General features: G+C 39.3%; 1 protein-coding gene and 1 non-coding gene across 2 annotated transcripts in view; one reads left to right on the top strand and one right to left on the bottom strand.

The window, feature by feature from the left end:
* Positions 1–23,326, bottom strand: part of ADCY2 (adenylate cyclase 2) — a 445,240-nt gene that overhangs the window by 188,683 nt on the left and 233,231 nt on the right. The gene's annotated exons all lie outside the window — the stretch shown is intronic.
* Positions 3,769–3,875, top strand: LOC120365580 (U6 spliceosomal RNA). Its single transcript, XR_005580470.1, has one exon. It is a non-coding gene; the product is annotated as a U6 spliceosomal RNA (small nuclear RNA).

A 23,326-nucleotide genomic window follows, 5' to 3' on the forward strand; every position in this document is an offset into this window, starting at 1 on the left:
TCATGTGGGCATTTAGAGCTATGAATTTCCCTCTAGACACTGCTTTAAATGTGTCTTAGAGATTTGGGACATTGTGTTTTCATTCTCACTGGTTTCGAAGAACATCTTTATTTCTGCCTTCATTTCATTATTTATCCAGTAGTCATTCAGGAGCAGGTTGTTTAGTTTCCACATAGTTGTATGATTTTGAGTCAGTTTGTTAATCCTGAGTTCTAATTCAATTGCACTGTGGTCTGAGAGACTGTTATGATTTCTGTTTTTTTTTGCATTTGCTGAGGAGTGTTTTAGTTACAATTATGTTGTCAGTTTTAGAATAAGTGTGATGTGGTGCTGAGAAGAATGTATATTCTGTGGATTTGGGGTGGAGAGTTCTGTAGATGCCTATTAGATTTGCTTGGTCCATCTCTGAGTTCAAGTCCTAGATATGCTTGTTAATTTTCTGTCTCGTCGATCTCTCTAATATTGACAGTGAAGTGTTAAGGTCTCCCACTATTATTATGGGAGTCTAAGTTTCTTTGTAGGTCATTAAGAACTTGCTTTACGTATCTGAATATTCCTGTATTGGGTGCATATATATTTAGGATAGTTAGCTCTTCTTGTTGCATTCATCCCTTTACCAATATGTAATGCCCTTCTTTGTCTCTTTCAATCTTTGTTGGTTTAAAGTCTATTTCATCAGAGACTAGGATTTATGTGTGCGATAAATGTTGGCATATCTTCTCTCAGGGCTGGAACTCTCAGTAGGGTTAAAGTGATTTTTAAAAGAGGTGAAGGTGGGAAGAGATATTCATTAATGGACATTGTGATGGTTAACACTGGGTGTCAACCTGAAGGGACTTAAGGAAGCAAAGTATTGTTCCTGGGTGTGTCTATGAGGGTGTTGCCAAAGGAGATTAACATTTGAGTCAGTGGGCTTGGAGAGGCAGACCCACCTCCATCTGGGTGGACACCATCTATGCAGCTGTCAGCACAGACAGAATAAACGCAGGCAGAAGAACATGGAAAGACTAGACTGGCTTAGTCTTCCAGCCTCATCTCTCTCACATGCTGGACACTTCCTGCCCTTGGACATCAGACTTGCAAGTTCTGCTCTTGGATCTTTAACCACAGACTGAAGGCTACACAGTCAGCCTCCCTACGTTTGAGCTTTTGGGATGCAGACTGGCTTCCTGGCTCCTCAGCTTGCAGATTGCCTATGGTGGGACCTCACCCTGTGATCGTGTGAGTCAATATTCCTTAGTAAACACCCCTTTATATATACAGCTATCCTATTAGGTCTGTCCCTCTAGAGAACTCTGACTAATACAGACGTGAAATTAAAATTTACTAAAAGAATCGACTATCAAACAAATTGCACTTTTTTGCATTGTTTCCTCTCTCTTTGTCACCTCTGATATGCTTGCTGGACAGACAGGTTTAAAGAAGAATGCTTTGATGTTGGGTTTCAAATCAGGACCCTGGGTTGGGATAAGTATCTGCTCCTGATTACGCAGGCAGCTATGTAATCTCGAAGGAGCAGAGCTGCTGGATGAATCCCAGGCTCCATTCCTCTCCACAGGCCTCCTCTCTGCCAAGTCACCAAGGAGTGGTAACCTAACCACCAAGCAACGTCTTGTCAGTGAATCGTGCGTCAGCATCCTGTGAATGCAAACATTACTCCCTGGGCAACTGCCCTACAAACAGAGAAAGATTTCTGTTTCAGAAGCCATGCTGCCTCGCTCAATTCCATTTTATTAGGATATGGGGAAAACATGTCTTTGTTCAACTCTATTTTCTTTGTACATTGACCCTTAATCCACGAGGCTCAAAAGAATTGAAATTTTTTAGAGAAATCCACAGGTCGCACTCTGTCTTCATTGTTTCATTTAGAACAACAGCAGCAGCAATATCAGAATATACAGAAAGCTCAAGCCACTGTCCAGGCGGCAGGAGCATAGAAAGGAAAGTCACAGAGGCTCCCACACAGTGGGATCAGGATGGAGGAAGGCCTCTGTGGGGTTCCTCACAAATCTACATTCCATTTACACAGTTGGTACTGTAAAGTATTTTTTTAGTCATTTACTTAATCAAATTTTATTTTGATTAAGGAAACTGAATTTTACTTAATCAAACCTAATTCTTCCCATGAGGTGCTAATGACCAAAAGATATAAATTAATATTTATGGTAATGGTAGCTGTCATACACCAATGGCTTCATAGTGGCAACCATCATTCCAGACAGGGTTCATTTCTGAGCCTGCACACTCAGGGACAGTGCAGTAAAGGAAGTGTGAAGAGGAGAATGTGTGTGTGTGTGTGTGTGTGTGTGTATGTGTATGTGTGTGTGTGTGTGTGTGTTCCTCAGGTCCGCTTGTGAACCAAGTGACAGCTTTGGGATTCACCCCCCAGGGTTAAGATGAGAGTAATGCCAGTAATTTTAAAGGCTCAGTGTGGCTACTGTGTAGTGGATAGACCAGGTAGGCAGGAGTGTGAACGAGGACAATTCAGCAAGTGTTGAGGTCCAGGGAGAAGGATGCTGGCTTGCATGAGCATGGTAAGGAAGAAGGAATAGCATCTTTTTGTTTACTTTGAAGGTAGAGCTGGGACCATTTGGAGATGATCTGGATATGAGGAGTGAGAGGGCAAAGTCCAGTATGACTCCTCCTAGGGTTCTGGCCTGGGAAAGTAGGTCAATGGAGTATTATTGACCCAGAAGGGAAAGGAGGGAGAAAGTTGGTTTGGGAGGCCATCAGGAGCTCTATTTTGGTCACATTTTGTTTGAGACGTTCATTAATTCAAATGAAGACTACATTAGGCTGTTGGACTTGGAGTCTGGATTTCAGGGGAGAGTTAGGAGCTACGGTGCTACTGGTGTGTAGACAGTTGTGAAGCAGTGAGAATGGGTGAGATCCCTAAGGGTGAGTGGCAGAGAACAGACTGGAGACCTAAGCCCTGGCACACTCCGGCCTTCAGGCAAGCAAGGCGTCCTGCCAGGTTCTCTCACTCTGAAGCACTGCGTGCTGTGGTCCACATCTCTTACTCTCCCACATAAATAAAGCAAAGAGCAGAAAAATATATATACTTTCATTCCTCTCTTCCTTTAGAAATGTACATGATAGTGGGAAGCTTAATAAGAGCTGTTCAGATCCTCCAAACTCTTAGAATTTGTTAAGTTTACCATGTTTAATTCAGAACATTGAGCTCCCAGCTGTGCTTGCTATTAACTGATTACGCGTCCATAAATAAATGCAATGTCCAGAGAGTGCACATGTCCAGGCTTAATCTTACAGCAAATCAGAATGCAAGCAGCCAAAATGGTTTTTAATGTCAATGTTCCATTTCACATCAACACAATATTTGTGGTTCAAAGAGATAAAGGGAAACATTTTACTCAGTTGCTACCCAAATGAGAAGCGGAGCAGGAAAACAGCATTACTTATGCTTTTCATACTTTAAAATTTTTCACATTATTAAAAAAAGACCAAAGGAATTCTTTTAGTGAGGCTGCATCTCTGAAAGTGGAGCCCACTTATGTAACCCTGAAGACATAAAAATGACAACATTTTATTAGCCAGAGAAGGGATTTATCACAGAGCTCTCTCAAATTTATGAGACAGGTTTTATGTCCAGTACGTACTAGTAGCTTATCTTCTCAGCTATCACTGTTTGTCTAACCGTGGGCAAAAGACCTTCTTCCAATTCCACTATTTTTCAGAATGCAACAGAAAATATATTTTGCCTACAATGGCAGAAATGACTCGCTTCACAAATTTAAAATAATACCTTTTGTGCTCGCTTCGGCAGCACATATACTAAAATCGAAACGATACAGAGAAGATTAGCATGGCCCCTGCGCAAGGATGACATGCAAATTCGTGAAGTGTTCCATATTTTTAATCTGCATCAACTAACCAACAAAACATCCAGGTAGCATCAAAATGACAGTATCAAATTCACACATAACAATACTATCCCTAAATGTCAATGGACTAAATGCCCCAATCAAAAGACACAGACTGGCAAATTGGATAAAAAGCCAAAACCCATCAGTGTGCTGTATCCAGGAAACCCATCTTACATGCAAGGATACACAAAGGCTCAAAATAAAGGGATGGAGGAAGATCTACCAAGAAAATGGAGAGCAAAAAAAGGCAGGAGTTGCAATTCTCATCTCTGATAAAATAGATTTTAAAGCAACAAAGATCAAAAGAGACAAAGAAGGACATTACATAATGGTAAAAGGATCACTGCAACAAGAGGAGCTAACGATCCTAAATATATATGCACCCAATACAGGAGCACCCAGATACATAAGGCAAGTTCTTAATGACTTACAAAGAGACTTAGACTCCCACACAATAATAGTGGGAGACTTTAACTCCCCATTGTCAATATTAGACAGATCATCCAGACAGAAAATCAACAAGGATATCCAGGACCTGAATACAGACCTGGAACAAGCAAACCTAATAGACATTTACAGAACTCTCCACCCCAAATCCACAGAATATACATTCTTCTCAGCACCACATCACACCTACTCTAAAATTGACCACATAATTGGCAATAAATCACTCCTCAGCAAATGCAAAAGAACAGAAATCATAACAAACAGTCTCTCAGACCACAGTGCAATCGAGTTAGAGCTCAGAATGCAGAAACTAACTCAGAACCACACAGCTTCATGGAAACTGAACAACTTGCTCTTGAATGTTGACTGGATAAACAATGAAATGAAGGCAGAAATAAAGATGTTCTTCGAAACCAATGAGAATGAAGACACAACATACCAGAATCTCTGGGACACATTTAAAGCAGTCTCTAGAGGAAAATATATAGCAATGAGTGCCCACATGAGAAGAAAGGAGAGATCTAAAATTGACACCCTATCATCAAAATTGAAAGAGCTAGAGGAGCAAGATCAAAAAAACTCAAAACCTAGCAGAAGTCAGGAAATAACTAAGATCAGAGCAGAACTGAAGGAAATAGAGACACAAAAAACTCTTCAAAAAATCAATAAGTCCAGGAGCTGGTTTTTTGAAAAGATCAACAAAATAGACAGACCACTAGCCAGATTAATAAAAAAGAAAAGAGAGAATAACCAAATTGATGCAATAAAAAACGATAAAGGGGATATCACCACAGATTCCACAGAAATCCAAACCATCATCAGAGATTATTACAAACAACTCTATGCACATAAACTAGTAAACCTGGAAGAAATGGATAAATTCCTGGACACCTGCATCCTCCCAAGCCTAAACCTGGAAGAAGCCGAAACCCTGAATAGACCAATAACATGGTCTGAAGTCGAGGCAGCAATAAAGAGCCTACCACCCAAAAAAGCCCAGGTCCAGATGGGTTCACAGCTGAATTCTACCAGACATACAAAGAGGAGCTGATACCATTCCTTCTGAAACTATTCCAGACAATCCAAAAAGAGGGAATCCTTCCCAAATCATTTTACGAGACAAACATCATCCTGATACCAAAACCCGGCAGAGACTCAATAAGAAAAGAAAATTTCAGGCCAATATCCATGATGAACATAGATGCAAAAATCTTCAATAAAATACTGGCAAACCGATTGCAACAGCATATCAAAAAGCTCATCCACCATGATCAAGTAGGATTCATCCCGGGGATGCAAGGCTGGTTCAACATACGCAAGTCCATAAACATAATTCACCACATAAACAGAACCAAAGACAAAAACTACATGATTATCTCAATTGATGCAGAGAAGGCTTTTGACAAAATTCAACAACCCTTTATGCTAAAAACCCTCAATAAACTAGGTATTGACGGAACGTATCTCAAAACAATAAAAGCTATTTACGACAAACCAACAGCCAATATCATACTGAATGGGTAAAAACTGGAAGCATTCCCCTTGAAATCTGGCACTAGACAAGGATGCCCTCTCTCACCACTCCTATTCAATATAGTACTGGAAGTTCTAGACAGAGCAATCAGGCAAGAAAAAGAAATAAAGGGTATCCAAATTGGAAAGGAGGAAATCAAATTGTCTCTATTTGCAGATGACATGATTGTATATCTGGAAGACCCCATTATCTCAGCCCCAAATCTCCTGAAACTGATAAACAGCTTCAGCAAAGTCTCAGGATACAAAATCAACGTGCAAAAATCACAAGCATTCCTATACACGAGTAATAGACTTCAAGAGAGCCAAATCAAGAACGAACTGCCATTCACAATTGCTACAAAGAGAATAAAGTACCTAGGAATACAACTAACAAGGAACGTAAAGGACCTCTTCAAGGAGAACTACAAGCCATTGCTCAATGAAATAAGAGAGGATACAAACAGATGGAGAAACATTCCATGTTCATAGTTAGGAAGAATCAACATCGTGAAAATGGCCATACTGCCCAAAGTAATTTACAGATTCAACGCTATTCCCATCAAGCTACCAATGACCTTCTTCACAGAACTGGAAAAAAACACCTTAAACTTCATATGGAACCAAAAGAGAGCCCGCATAGCCAAGTCAATTCTAAGCAAAAAGAACAAAGCAGGAGGCATCACACTACCGGACTTCAAACTATACTACAAGGCTACAGTAATCAAAACAGCATGGTACTGGTACCAAAACAGAGATATAGACCAATGGAACAGAACAGAGGCCTCAGAGGAAATACAACATACCCACAACCATCTGATCTTCGATAAATCTGACAAAAACAAGCAATGGGGAAAGGACTCCCTGTTTAATAAATGGTGTTGGGAAAACTGGCTAGCCATGTGCAGAAAGCAGAAACAGGACCCCTTCCTGACACCTTACACCAAAATTAACTCCAGATGGATTAAAGACTTAAACATCAGACCTAATACCATAAAAACCTTAGAAGAAAATCTAGGCAAAACCATTCAGGACATAGGTGTAGGCAAGGACTTCATGACCAAAACGCCAAAAGCAATGGCAACAAAAGCCAAAATAGACAAATGGGACCTAATCAAAGTCCACACCTTCTGCACGGCAAAAGAAACAGTCAGTAGAGTGAATCGGCAACCAACAGAATGGGAAAAAATTTTTGCAGCCTACCCATCTGACAAGGAGCTGATATCCAGAATTTACAAAGAACTAAAGCAGATCTACAAGAAAAAAACAAACAAGCCCATTCAAAAATGGGCAAAGGATATGAACAGATACTTTACAAAAGAAGACATACAGGAGGCCAACAAACATATGAAAAAATGCTCATCATCACTGGTCATCAGAGAAATGCAAATCAAAACCATATTGAGATACCATCTCACACCAGTTAGAATGGCGATCATTAAAAAATCGGGAAACAACAGATGCTGGAGAGGATGTGGAGAAATAGGAACACTTTTACACTGTTGGTGGGAATGTAAATTAATTCAACCATTGTGGAAGACAGTGTGGCGAGTCCTCAAGGACCTAAAAATAGAAATCCCATTTGACCCAGCAATCCCATTACTGGGTATATATCCAAAGGATTATAAATCATTCTACTACAAGGACACGTGCACACGAATGTTCATTGCAGCACTGTTTACAATAGCAAAGACCTGGAACCAACCCAAATGCCCAACGATGATAGACTGGATAGGGAAAATGTGGTACATATACACCATGGAATATTACGCAGCCATCAAAAACGATGAGTTCGTGTCCTTTGTAGGGACATGGATGAACCTGGAAACCATCATTCTCAGCAAACTGACACAAGAGCAGAAAATCAAACACCGTATATTCTCACTCATAGGCGGGTGTTGAACAATGAGAACACATGGACACAGGGAGGGGAGCACTACACACTGGGGTCCGTTGGGGGGAAATGGGGGAGGGGTGGGGGGTGGGGAGGTGGGAAGAGATAGCATGGGGAGAAATGACAGATACAGGCGAGAGGACGGAAGGCAGCAAACCACACTGCCATGTGTGTACCTATGCAACAATCTTGCATGTTCATCACATGTACCCCAAAACCTAAAATGCAATAAAAAAAAAAGAAAAAAATAATAATAATACCTTTTTTGCTTCTCAAAATTATACTAAATGATACAAAATGGTTTTAATTCATTTTATCTATAGTTAATATTTTCTGGATTTTATGACCTGAGATTGGTTTATTGTATACATATTTATATATTACAATTCTCACAGAAAATCAGTGTTTGTAACCCCAGGGAATCTACTTGACAAAGTTTTTCTTAAATTATTGGGAGACCCTGGCTTTTTCTGTTGCCATGACATTTGTCTTAGTGGGTGCTTATTACTTGAAACCACTAGTATGAAGCATAGTGAGGTTCTTGGGCCACCAATCGATATTAACGGTAGAACATGTTTCTAGGAAAAACCGTATTTTCCCATCCGGTCATAGTATTCATGTCCATAATTGCAAAGCAGTTTCACTTAAGAAACTTATATTCTTATGCTTTCCTTTGAAGATGTTCTTATAATAAGCATACACAAGTATTCACAATTACTGAAAATAATTAGCTTGGATATGAGTCATGTGCCATAAGAATTGAGCACTCTGCCCACAAGACAGAAATTAATGTCTACAGATAGGAAGGAGCAAAAGGCTTCATAAGACACTTGAAAATTAAAGTCAAAACTGGAGATACAGTAAAAATGAAGAGAAAAAATAAGTCAGTCATCTAATTTTCTTTGAAGGCTTCTGATAGATTGAAAATAAGACCAGAAAAATGTGAAATTTCATGGACTATCAAGGCCAGAAGAAAACCTATGATGGTAAAGTCCAGAACCCTCACTTTACGCAGGGGGAGACTGAAGTCCAGAGCGTATTTCAATCCCTCTCAGCACTGCACCTTTTCTCCAGGCTCCTTTAATCGGATGGAGGAAGAAAAGAAGGCCCACTAATTTGTTCTTTGCTTTATACTTCAGGTCTGAATTATTTCAATACAGAGGGGAAATGAGAATGTTAGAAAACATCAAAGTCAAGGGCAGTTGGACCTACAGCAGACAGAACTGATGAGTCTTTGCAGAGGTTTAAATTTCTAAATGATGGTAAAGAAGGACGAGAAGGCAAGAATAAGAGGCCAAATGCCTGGCAGCACTCTAGCTGGTTTATAACCTTCATTCTTGGCACCTCTGGATCTTCATCTAGGTGCCATTTTCTTAATTTTTAAGATGTATCAACAAGCATTCAACATTTCCAAAAGCTTCCTTTGCGGCTACCTTTTCCCAAACATTTAGGGCTATTTCTGAGGTATATATGGTACGTGAATTTTGGTGCAAAGCCATCCATTCACAGGTCACGGAGAGCAGGTGGAGGCCGAGGCTGAAGCTCCGCAAACGCACGGGGCCTGCTTGCACCGTGTGCTGGCTGCTGGCCTGGGCCTGCTCGACATCTCTGATGCCTGCAGTTGGTCTCGGGAAGAATCCTGTGGTGCAGATATTATCATTGCTTACATGTTACAGGTCAGGAAGCTGAGGCACAGAGTGATAAAAATCAACCAAACAAACAAGCAGAACAAAACCCCAAACAGAATGAAAAATCTTCTGCCCAGGGTTGGTCGCATATCAGGCAGCGCTGAAAGGCATATATGGTAGAAGCTGAAAGCACATTCACATATCCTCGAAGAAGGACAAGGAAGGGGTCTGCTCAGTGAGGGAATTCTGAAAAGGATGAAGCTCTCACCTTTCTTCAGGGCAACAGTTTCCTACAATAAACTTTTGTGGAGAACTGGTTCAGACTGAACACATCAGAGGATGATTCTGGAACATGGGGCACTGAATGCAGGCGATCCCAAGACCATTTGTTCCCAAATAAAGCCTGTCCTTGAGTCTGGCCTCCAGGTTGGTGGCTGAAATTGCCCATTTGCTCAAGCTTTTGCTGAAAACCCAGTAATTCTCCACCCTATGCCTTGCTGGCAATAATACAACGCTACGGGATCATTTTATGGAATGTGATATTGGTATATTTATGCAGAGCTTGGTTCTCTTAGATGAAAGATGCTATGAAAACACAAATACCAACAATACCGAGCTGCACGAGGTGCTTCAGGGGATTCCGGCTCTCACCCCTTAAACGTAATTAGCACTATTTACCTAGTCCTGAAACTGAAATTTTATTGCACATAGACGGAAGAAAATACTGAAGGCTCAGTATTGCCCATAGACGGAAGAAAATACTGAACTGCATAATTCAAAGAGGTGTCTTGTCCGTGTATAAACTATTTTTCTTCACACTAAATGTTTAATTACCATGAAAAGATAGTTTTTTAAGTTTATTAACCCATAATCCTCTTTGATAAATACAAAAATCGAATTTTCTCCTTTAAAGCTGTATGAAATTGAAAGTAAAGCACTTACTGTGAGTTAAAGCAGTGAGATAAACAATTTATGTATATGTTTATATGCACATATCTATCTATCTATTTATCTATCTATATATAATAACTTCTCCAGAATGTATGCCCATCACCTCAGTACCTCTCCAGGTAAAATCATTTGACTAAAAACAATTTCAGGCTTTGTTATTCTTTTTGTTTTAATTAACTGTTACTTTTACATTAGGTAACTATAATTATTTAGTCTTAATCAAGTTTTACCTGTTTCTTTGCTTATCATGTTTTGTTTTGTTTTTAACCCCCAACTTTTTTCTCTTTTGTTTGAATTCAATTTTGTTTTACTGGAGGAAATCCACAAATGCCATGTCCTCATAGATGTGTGGAAGTTGCATTTTCTGAATCCACATATGCCTGAAAGTCTTTATTTTAACCTTAATTCCTCAATTACAAATAGCAGTTTGACTTTGCATATAAATTGAAGCACAAAATACTTGCCTTAAATGTTTTTAAGATGTTTGCTTTATTGTTTTTTGACATCTGGTGTTGTCAGAAATGCAAATCTGACTCTTTCCCCATAGCAGATAACCTAATTATTTTCTCTCTCTAGAAGCTGTTAGAATCTCTTTCTTTATTCCTAACACTGAAATAGTAGCAGCACAGTGATGAGTCTAGTATAGTTATTTGGAAAGCCTGTTGAATAAGTGAAGACTTAGGCTCATAAGGGGACTATCATCATCATTTCCTCATTTTTTCAACATAAACAAATGTCCATAAATAATGACATACAAAAGGATGGGGATAAAGGTGTTAATGGACAGAAATGTATTTGATTAGGAATTTGTTCACTGACTGGCAGCCTGGTGATCCAAAGCAGTCATTCTCCTTCCCAAAGTTCTTAGACCACAGTGAACACTATCTTACTGGTAATGAAGGTTAAATGTCCTTTAATCTTACTGCTTTTCACTGTTTCTCTCTTCATTGTCTATTGGCTAAAAGAGTACATCCTGGCCTTTATGAATTGTACCAGCTTTTTTTTCTGAGGACTTTGAAGGTGCAAATGCCAGCTCTGCTTTTATCACTTTTCAAAAGTTTCCAGTGAATCCAGGAATACACCACTTAGGCCTCAGCCATTCACCTACCCTGATATAAAGCATTGGCTACTTTCCTTGGACTTTCTTTAGGCCATTGGCAATTAATATATATATATATATATATATATATATATATTAATAAGCACAAGCCCCTTGAGTGCTTAAAAAAATGTGTAAGACGCCCACAACTTGACTAAGGCAGGTAAAGTCATTATTCCTGTTTAACAGATAAGGAAACCAAGGACTGGTATGATTAAGTAACTTTCCCAAGGTCACACAGGTATCAAGAGTGTCCAATGATTCACAACCAAAAAGCGTGGAACTAGAGCCATGCTCATAAGAAGGACAGAATACTGCCTCTCAATGATTCCAAGATGAACATTAAGGGCACAGCATTATTAACTAGGGTGTTAACAGACTCGGCCTTGTTCTGAGACTAACTGCGCCTCGGGAATATTAATATGATAATACTGTATGGCATGAATTTGATGGGGCAGAGTATATGTAAACTTAAGCTAAGGGTGTAGCTTTGGGAATGGCAAATAGAAGCTATGATATGTAGGAAGAACTATATAACAGAGCAATTAATTGTATGGGGACAAGAAGAGAAAGTGAAAGCCAAAAAGGGAGGTTTAGAGTTGGGGTGGGAGAAAAAAGGAGCAGTCATTCACAGAAGTAGAGAGGGTGATTTGAAGAATGTGATTTGGGCAAAGGTGATGTTTGAACATTCTGAGTTTATGGTGTTAATGAAAAATAGATCTCAAACTGAAGACAAGGTACAGGGCAGAATTACTGAATTGAAAGCCAATAATCCAAACAGGGTGACTGAACATGTGTGATGGTCTAAAAGCTGGCCAACACAAATATGAAGAAAATGTGCCCCTGTGCAGAGTCCTTGAGAATGTGTGTGTTTGGTGGGTGGGAATTGAAGGGGTATCTCCAAAGGACATGCAGAGGAAAAAAGAAGTTAGAGAACTGAACTGGTGCCAGGTGATTCCCCAAGACTAGTTTTTTTCCCAAGTAGACAAACATTTGAGCAGCAGAAGGAAACACTGAGGAAATCATGGAGGAGGATGGAAAATGCCTTTAAATTTAGGAAATGTTTTCAGTTGAACAGAGAATTTAGACAGCAGTTCAATAGCAAAGTTAACAAATAGGTAAGTATTAAGGAAAGATAAAAAAGAAAAGTAACTACTTTTTCAAGAAGTCTAGTGGTGAGTCAAAGGAATCAAGAATGAAGACACCATTTGTAAGATATTTAAGAAAATATAACATTTTTAGTTTATTAATTTCAAAATATGAGAAACTGGAATGTGTATCAGCAAGGGATAACACAGACATGCATTATTGGTGCCATTTAATAAATAATAATTATATTGTTAAAAATGTGGTAAGGTATTCTAAGATGCTCAGAAGACATGTCAGAAAATGAAAAGAGGTCTTAAAATCATGCTTTTAAAGAAAAGGTAGAGATAGATAATCTCAATAGAGATTAATCTCAGCAGAATGAGATTATTAAAAAATTACTTCCTCTCTAGCTGGGATGAGGTTAAAAATTAAATAAAATTTAGAAAGATTACAAAACAACACTAAATATCAGAAAACAGAAAGAGAGACATTAGATATGGTATAATAATTCTTACTACAAATGAAAATAGACTAAATTTATTTCTCCAAAGAGCAAACTAAGCTTAGAGTTAGAAGGAAATCAAATGTCATGAATTAAAAGGTAAATGTTTAAAGAAGCAAGAGAAAAACCACCAAAATATTTTTAAGGTGTTATATTTTTTATTGTGAAAAAAAGAAAACAAAACCAAAATACCAAAATGATGGGCCTTTCCTGCAAGCACAGTCACAACATATCTACTCCATAGAATAATGTATTCAACACAACTTTGGTAGCTCATGATACAGACAATATAAAAATTCCAGGGGATTAAAACAAAAAAAGTATAGTTTGTGGAAGATTAATGTATATAAACTCAGGTAGAAAGCACCAGAATGAATAGAGAATTTATTGAGTGTCTGGATACATGATAAATGTACATTCCAACAGTATTCCTGTATATTATTTATAATCAGGTAAAATTCATGCTGAAAAAATCATCTCTTTGCTAGAGCATGCTAACCTATGTAATTTTTAGAATAAACATTTATATTATGTAGAAACTGCAGAGAAAACACTAAAGGTATGCTGATTGAGTTAACAGTATATTTTCATAAATAGAAAAATCCAACATTTCTGAATGGGAAGGCTAAAGAAATATATTTAGAAACCTGAAAAAAAAATCCTACTACAGTCTCTGCAGACAAAGAAAAAGGATTAAAAAAATAAAAATAAATTCCAATGAAAAAAATACACTTAAGAGTGTTTTTTTGGTAGTAGGCATCATTCTTTCATTTCCACATTTAGAACTCCCTTAATGAGCTCTTGAAAGGCTGGTCTAGTGGTAACGAATCCCCTTAGTGCCTGCTTGTCTGGAAAATATTTTATTTATTTCTCCTTTGTGTATGAAGCTCAGTTTGGTGGGATGTGAAATTCTTTGTTGAAATTTCTTTCTGTAAGAATGCTTAAAATAGGCCCCCAATTTCTCCTACTGAGAGAAGTCTGCTATTAGCCTCATGGGATTTCATTTGTACATGATCTGATCTTTTTCTCTAGTTGCCATAAAAATTTTTTCTTTTGTGTTGGCCTTGGACAGTCTGGTGACTATATGCATTGGTGATGTTAATTTTGTATAGTATCTGGAAATAGCATTCTGGACATCAGCTTGGAAAATAATTTATGACTATATCCTCAAAACAAATTGCAACAAAAACAAAAACTGACAAGTGGGATTTAATTAAACTAAAGAGCTTCTGTACAGCAATAGAAAATAACAACACTATAAACACACAGCCTACAGAATGGGAGACAATATTTGTAAACCATCTGACAAAGGTCTAATATCCAGAATCTATAAGGAATTTAAACAATTTAATAAACAAAAAACAAATAACTCCATTAAAAAATGGGACACAAACAGATACTTCTCAAAAGAAGACTTTCAAGCCACCAACAAACATATTTTAAAAATGCTCAATATGACTAATTATTAGAGAAATGCAAACTAAAACCACAATGAGATATCATTTTATACCAGTCAGAATGACTTGTATTAAAAATTCAAAAAACAACACCGGCTGGTGAGGCTGTGGATGAGAGGGAATGTTTATACTCTGCTGGTGGAAATGTAAATTAGTTCAGCCACTGTTGAAGGCCATGTGGAAATTTCCTGAAGAACTTAAAGCAGAACTACCATTCCACCTGGCAATCCCATTACTGGGTATATATCCAAAGGAAAATAAATCACTCTACCAAAAAGACACATGTACTCATATGTTCATTACAGCACTACTCACAGTTGCAAAGACATGGAATCTACCTAGGTGACCATCAATTGTGGATTGATTAAATAAAATGTGACACATGTACACTATGGGATACTATGCAGCCATAAAAAAGAATAAAATCATGTCCTTTCCAGCACCATGGAGGCAGCTAGAGGCCATAATCCTAAGCAAATTAACACAGAAACAGAAAACCAAATATGACATGTTCTCACTTATAAGTTGGAACTAAATATTGGGCACTCATGGACATAAAGATGGGAATAATAGACACTGGGACTACTGGAGGGAGGAGGGAGGAGAGAGGTAGAGGGGCAAGAGTTGAAAAACTAACTGCTGGGTACTATGCTCAGTACCTGGGTAATGGGACCAGTCATACTCAAAACCTATTACCCCCTGAATCTAAAATAAAAGTCAAAATGATATACATATATCATTGGTGGTAATCTTGCAAGATATGTTAGTGGTAATCTTGCAAGATGTGTGTGTGTGTGTGTGTGTGTGTGTGTGTGTGTGTGTGTGTGTGTGTATGTCTACCTTGTTATTAAGATATATATGTGTGTATATATATCAAGTTTTATATAAATATATCAAGTTTTCAAGTGGTACTTCAGTACTATCTTGTAAGATACAGGAAGTACTGAAATACAGTACTTGCAGCAATTACAAATACAGCAATTACAACTGTGAAGTTACTGGGACAAGGACATAGAGAAAAACTCCTTAATAAAAGAGATAGCTCAATTTGGCCAAAAATCTTTAAAAATATTAATATATAACAAAAGAGACATCAAAACATAATAAAACACAGAAAGATAATTCATAAATAAGAGAAAAAGCAGCTTCACATCTTAGACCATGATCATTGTTGTTATTCTTTAAGTTTGAGGTGCTTGGGAATCTCTTTGTTTTTCATCTGCACTTTTTACAACCCTAGTTTTAGCACAAACAATATAGATTGAGATTCATAGACTCTGTGGATCTTAGGACAAATATAATAGGCAGTCTGGCCCCCATGTAATCTACAGAACTAACGGCATCTTTGTCAGGTGCTGAATCCCCCACCTCAGCAGTTGTAAAGGGCTGCAGGTATCATAGGGTGTCTGGGTCCCTACCCACATCCTTGCAAAAGGGGTTGTGACTGCAGAGCATCAAAAGTGGGTCTCATAGTTCTTATCATCTCCTGCCTTGAAAGGAGTGACAGGGAGGACAGACAGGGTAGGATCAGCTTTTCAAATTTCTTATCTCTCTACTCAACCAGTATTCCAGTGATGAAAGACTGAACAACGACCAAGCAAAAACATTTCTTTGAGGTATCAGAAAAGCCAATTTTCCAAATCCATTCACAGCTGGAGAATCATTATAGTTGTTATTTCTTTAGACTTAGAAGATAATCTAGCTATCAACCTCTGTTTCAAGGGTAAAGAAAGACAGCAAGATATGAAATAATTAAACTCGTCATTGTATAGAGACAACATCCAAGAAATGCCATAAAATTGGTATATTCTTGATTTGACCTGCTCTAGGCTTCCTTCTTATATTGTTCATTTCCCAATTAAATGAAAAAAGAAATAATGTTATCAAAGGCCGAAGACAGTAGTCATAAATGCTAATTTACATGAGAAACGAAGTTACCATTTTTCATGAAACATCTAAAAAGCAAACTTTATTTAAAGATGTTTTAAATTTTTCCCATTATTCATCAGCAACTTTGAGAGATTTTCTAATCCTCTCTAATATAGAATTTGTCACATTTTATGTTCATTTCTGTCAGCTGATGAAGTACATTGCTCTATAATGGAAGAATTTTCCTCTGTTTCTCAATAAAGCATTCACAATCCCACTCATATCTTTCATGAGGCTCACACATATAAAAGTGTTACGTCTTCTGAGCCCAGATTTTGACCATGATCTATCTGCCTCTTTAAAGGGTAGAATCTGTGGTTTGACATTTGTCTCTTTGTACTGACCCACCCCTTGCAATAGCCACTCCTAAGTGTTCTTCTAAACATTTCTTTCCTTGACTCATTAATAAAATTCACCAGCAGAGATCTGGAATAATATTATGTTAAGTATTGTACTTATCAATGTCAAAATCTAACACTGTTTTAAAGATTCATTACCTTGCAAACTGTCGTCACAATTGTATCCTTCAGCCAAGTGTTTTAATAAAGACTAGTTTAAATGCTTGTTCTTCCTTAGATCTGGATTAATTGAACAGGCTGGGGTGATGTCAAGCTTGTATTTTATCTTTGACATAAAAATTGCATCTTTCATAACACACAAAAAATCTCGTATCTACACGCCCTACTGAAAGGAGGCTGATCACTTCCGTAACAATGAGGCTAAAATCATTCAAGTTCATAGAAATATGTCAGCCAAAATCGCATTAGAAACTAGAGGAAGGCAGGCCTGGGAGGGAGAACAAGGCATCCCAAATCTCTGCTGTTTACCTTGCTTGGTGTTTGAAGTTTCAAGATGACCAGCTATTACTTTTGTGACTGATGATGCAAGTGAGCCTCATAATAAATGGGAAGATGTGTGCAATAATACCTGAGCTCATCCAGAGCAGTCATGAGGGTATGGAGTATGCAAATTTGCATTTAACCTGCATAGAATTTAGAAAAGATAGAGGGAGAGATTTATGAATGTAGACTCAAGAGGGTGTAAGAATAACTCAAGAGTCCAAGGATTGCTATAGACCATGAGGAATACAAAGTATTGGAAGACAGTTTTAGGACTATTGATAAAAACTAATGATTACAAAATTAAAAGGCCACAGGTGGCAGCTCTGGTTATCTCCATGGGTTAAATGTGAGAAAGCAGCAACAGATATCCTGAGCCTTTCTCACTGCTGTGCAGTGAACTCTTGGTCATTTTGAAACTTCAAACAGCAAGCAAGGGTAAAGAGCAGAGATTTACAATGCTTTGTTCTTCTTACCAGGCTCATATTGCTCTAATTAATTTCATGTACAAATTAATACATATTATTAAGTTTGCTCGGGGGGGGCAGGGGGAGAGAGAGAGAGAGAGAGAGAGAGAGAGAGAGAGAGAGAGAGAGAGAGAAAGAGCAAGCCAGTGCAGAATATATTTCTGTGTTTTGTCAGCTGGTGTTTGGAGAGTGTATGTTGTCGCTTATTACACGGAGAGCACTGCAGTAGATTCTAACACTCTAAAGAAAACTAGTGAAATCATAGCTATTGCCACCTGTATTAGTCCATTTTCACACTGCTGATGAAGACATACTTAAGACTGGCAATTTACAAAAGAAAGAGTTTTAATGGACTTACAGTTCCATGTGGTTGGGGAGGCCTCACAATTAGGGTGGAAGGCAAGGAGGAGCAAGTTGTATCTTACATGGACAGCAGCAAGGGCAGAGAAAATCCTGTTTTTTGTTTTGATTTGTTTTTTGTTTTTGAGACAGAGTCTCACCCTGTCACCCAGGCTCTAGTGCAATGGTGTCATCTTGGCTCACTGCAATCTCCACCTCCCAGGTTCAACCGATTCTCCTGCCCCGGTCTCCCGAGTAGCTAGGATTACAGGTGCGTGCCACCATGCCCAGCTAATTTTTTGTATCTTTAATAGAGATGGGGTTTCACCATGTTGGCCAGGCTGGTCTCAAACTCCTGACCTCATGATCCACACACCTTAGTCTCCCAAACTGCTGGGATTATAGGCATGAGCCACCATGCCCGGTTGAAACCACTCCTGTTTTTAAAACCATCAGATCTCATGAGACTTATCATGAGAACAGCATGGAAAAGACCTGTGCCCATGATTCAAAGATCTCTCACCTAGTCTCTCCCATAACACATGAGAATTATGGGAGCTACAAGATGAGATTTGGGTGGGGACACAGAACCAAACCATATATCCACCACAGATTTTGGAGTCTAGTTTCAGGATGGCAGAAATGGGCCGTAAACAGGCCAGCTAGGAAGATAATAACCCTGGGAAATGGATCTCTGAGTCATTTCATCCAGGATCAAACTCTTAGGTGGCTGCTGGAATGGGTGCTGCATTCCAGTGATCCCTGGACTGGTAGAGCCACAGGAAGAGCCTGTGCTAAGACTCCTGCAAGACACCTGTACATATTAGCTCATGCCTCATGCTGAGAGTGTGTTTTGTTTCCTTCAAATGCACTTTTCTTCCTCCAATCATTGGTTCCTGTTCCAGAAAAACAGGAACACACTAAAGTGACAGAATCCACATTACTAAGTAAACCTCATCCAAGGGATGGTCATTTCCTTCAGGGCAGAGGTCATAGGCTGAGCCTTGGATTCTGAACAGGTCTGAACTCATTCTACAGTCAATGATAAAATATTCGTGTGTTTATTCTATGCTACTTGTTTAGAAAATAAAGTCTTAATTTCCCGGAGAATCTGCCTCATGAGGAATCAGAAAGGTATAGAAAATAGAACCAGACACACACAAACACATGATAACAAAGAAAATTCCATCTGGAGGCCAAACATGATTTGCTGACCTTCTGTCACTTTGAATCTGCTCAATCACCAGCAGTGTGGAACAGCAGCCCGAGCCCACAGCACAGCAGTGAGAAGCGCTCAGGAGAGCTGTTACTGCTTTCTCACGTTTAACCCAAGGAGATGGCTGGGGCTGCCACCTCCAGCGTTTTTATTTTTGGATTTCAGCTCTGATAATTCTACTGGCTGCTGATTGATGTTTATCTGGAGGAGACGCTGCTAGCCTTGCTTTTTCCATTGTTATAATGAGGAAGGTTCTTGTAGGTAAACTGCCCAACCTTGAAACTCTCAAGCTCAGGGTAGCAGTTCTTTCCTGGGATACAGTTATAGCATGACACGCACTGATAATGTGCTGATTCTATTGCCTAGAGGATCAGTTGGTTTACTTTTAACATTTAATTTTATATTTTTACTTTAAAGTTTCTAAAACATAGTTAAACTTAGTAGAGGCTTGAATTTCTGTCTTAATGTATTCTCGTCATTTTGCCTAAAATCTTATCCACATTTTATTCCTTTTTGTGCTAACATTTGCCTCTTTGTTTCTATTTGGATTAAAACCTTTTTAGTAGCTGTTACCAGAACATTAGCTACATATACAAAGGATCACAGCTGTGATTTAGTAAATGTAATACAGCAACTCAGTTGCCTTTTTTTTCTTTGGACAGAGTCTCACTCTGTCACTCAAGCTGGAGTGCAGTGGTGTGATCTCGGTTCACTGCAACCTCTGCCTCCAGGGTTCTAGCGATTCTCCTGCCTCAGATTCCCAAGTAGTTGAGATTACAGGTGCTAACCACCATGTTCGGCTGATTTATGTATTTCTAGTAGGGGCAGGGTTTCACCATGTTGGCCAAGCTGGACTTGAACTCCTGACCTCAGGAGATTTACCCACCTTGCCTTCCCAGAGTGCTGGGATTATAGTCATGAGCCACTGCACCTGGCCCCAACTAAGTTGCCTTCCTGCAAAAATCAACCAACCCCTCTGCCCATCCCTTCCTTAGAATAAATGATTCAGAATACAACACAGGTAGGAAAACTACGTGACGTAATAAATTAGAAATAATTAACAGGCAGTTTAAAATGTATTACCAAAGATGCCATATTAAGATATGTGATACGACTTTGATTTATGCCATGAGCATAGCAAACCTTGAGCAAACAAACTCCTCTGCATTTCGTGGCTTCTCTTCCCGGCTACATGCATCAGAAGAGGTGTGGGAGCTCACTGCACGGCTTCCGCACCTCCCGTCTCCTCCTCATCCAACCTCAGCCACTTAAGCATGACTGCTCCACTTAAACCGAATTGTCCAGGCCACTGGTGACCACCATCTGATCGAGACCGGTAGTCACTCCTTTACCCTCTTCTCACTATGACTCTTCAGCATGTGACTATGTTGGCCACTATCCATTCCACTTATACCTTCTTCTCTTGGTTTCTATTAAACCATTCTCTCCGGCTTTTCCCCTATTGTAGTGAATTCTTATAATTTTTTGTTGCTTTGGCATGTATTATAAATGTAAAATGGTCTTACCCATACCAGGAGCAAAGCCTACTCATCTTTGACACAGTTTCCATTCCCCCCACCTCCTTGCAGTTCTCTGCCTTGTACACTGCTTCCTGGTAACCACCTCCCCATGGGACAGCTGGATACATCCTACTAATCTCCACACTCTGTATAGACTGCTTGACTCACCCTATTGATCCCCACACCCTGCATAGACTGCACAGGTATCTCACTTATACGAACCTTCTTTCAGTCACAGCATGACACCATAGGGCATGTGCCCACTTGTTAGAAACCCACCAATTAGAAACCTGATTGCATAACGTCCTGAACCCCAATAAAGGCTTTGGCCTACAGCTCCCTCTCTCTCTCTTGTTCTGCATCTGCTGGGTGAGGTTGTGTGTTGTGGATGGCTCCCTAATTTTTGCTGGCCCTGCGAATTGTGCTGCCCTCTCTTATCCAGATATATAAACAATAAACTGCTTCTGTCATTTCATGGGTTCTGATGAGTTGCCTCCTCTACCCCATCCTAACTTCTTTCCTGGTGAGGGCTCTCCGGGAGAGTGGCTGTCTTGGTAGGAATAAACTGGACACAGATCAGATGAGAGCCACAAGGGCATGTGCCAGGATAAACAAGCTTCCCATGAGAGGGGCACTGGCCACAGGCTGGACATGGACACTTACGTATCAGGCTGTCCACCAGGACAAAGAAGGATCCCACGAAAGGCACATGGGAAACACCCAGACCACATCCCCAGGACCCCCATCAGGGCAGGGCTAGAATTTACAGCCAGTATCTTGAGAGGGACTTCAAGACCAAATTAGGAAAAAAAAAAAATCATCTATATAATCGGTTGATTTTTCTCAGGACTTGGGCTTATTCATCTTCCTCTATTCCTGCTCAAATGTTCGTATGCTTTGAGGTTTAGTCCTGGACGCTTTTTATCTTTTCTAATCCCACTCTCTCTTTGGGGTGCGTCATCTGGTCCTGTAGCTTGAAATACCAACTATATGCTGATGAATTTCAGTTCACAATCTTTAGTTCCAGATCTTACTTACAGTTGCCGGCTTGGTATCTCAAAATTAGCTGTTCGAAACTCAACTCTGGATTTCTGCTCTGCCCTACCTCCCAATAAGTAATGTGACCAAAGATGTTGAAATGTTAGCCATCACACCAACCATTATCCAGTTGCTCAAGCTCAAAACCCAGAAAGTTCTCTTGGTTATTTTATATTTATCTCACTGGACATCTAATCCAAAAGTAATCCACACTAAATCAACTTAAAAATATGTCCTAAATCTGTCCACTCTCACCCAAGCTACTCCTGTCTCCACCTGTACTGCTGCCATAGTATGCCACGGCTTCTAAGGAGCCGCCCTACTAACACCCCTCCCTCCTCCAACCCATCCTCTACTAGGAGCCAGAAGGATCCTCTAAGGATGCTAACCAGTTTACATTGCTATCTTACTCAAAACCCTTCAGTGACTTCCCACTTGATATAAAATCCCAAGTAATTGGCCCACCTTGCAAGGCCCACGTGTAGTCTGGCTCCTGCCTCTTTCTCCCCAACTGTCTTGCTGGCCCCTATGTTTCTCAGACAGGCCACTTGGCTCCTGACTCAAGCCCTTCATAGTTCTCACTCCTTTTGCTGGGAACACTTTTCCTTAGGCCCTTCCAGGTCTGGGACCTTTTGCAATTTGTATTTCAACCAGTTATCACATCCCCAGAGAAGTCTCCCTGCCTGGTCCCTCCAACAGGCCCCTCGGCCTTCTCCATCCACCACGCTTCCTCACATTATCTTGTTATATCTTCTCATGAAATTACGGGGTTGATAAGTTTCAGTCTGTCCCCTGCAATTAGAATTTAGGCACAAAGAGAACAGGAACCTTTAGTCTTGGCTACCTCTGCATTCCCCCACCTGGGAAAATCGCCAGCACCTAAAAACACAACAAAAACTGTGAATTGATAAACAGGAGAAGTTGGCTTTTCTGTATCTTGCGTAATCCTGTATTTAACAAAAGAATATATGTAAAAATACTATGCAATTTGAAAAGCATATGAATGGGTTTATGTGAGTATCATTATCTCATATGCCTCTTGCATTACATTCTGAGTGCAATGTATAGTCCACATTTATGACGACGTTAGTCTGCAGGAGGAATTTTCACAGCCAGTAACACACATATATTAAGCGACCCATGACATGCAAATACATTAAAGGATTCTTCTAGAGAAATTCTAGGATAAAATTTCCTAAAATCTTGAGAGCACTCAGATTACCCTAAAAGGAAAATCTCCAAAAATAACACCTTTTGAAGACACATATGCAATTAACAAAACCCTAAAGCTCAGGAGACCTAACCTGCAATTTGGTACAGATATAAATGGATATCTTGATTCAGTAAACACATCACTAGTGCCACAGGAGGTATATGTATCTGCAACTGTGCTCACGATAATATACTATTAAATATGCATGATCAGTAACTTTAACATTTTGAAGTCAGCCCCACGAAAGTGAGTTCAAAATGCCTTTTCCTCCCATTAAAAGGCATAGTGGCCTATCTGTGATT

This window comes from Saimiri boliviensis, chromosome 1, assembly GCF_048565385.1.
Source record: "Saimiri boliviensis isolate mSaiBol1 chromosome 1, mSaiBol1.pri, whole genome shotgun sequence".
NCBI classification, from domain to species: Eukaryota; Metazoa; Chordata; class Mammalia; order Primates; family Cebidae; genus Saimiri; species Saimiri boliviensis.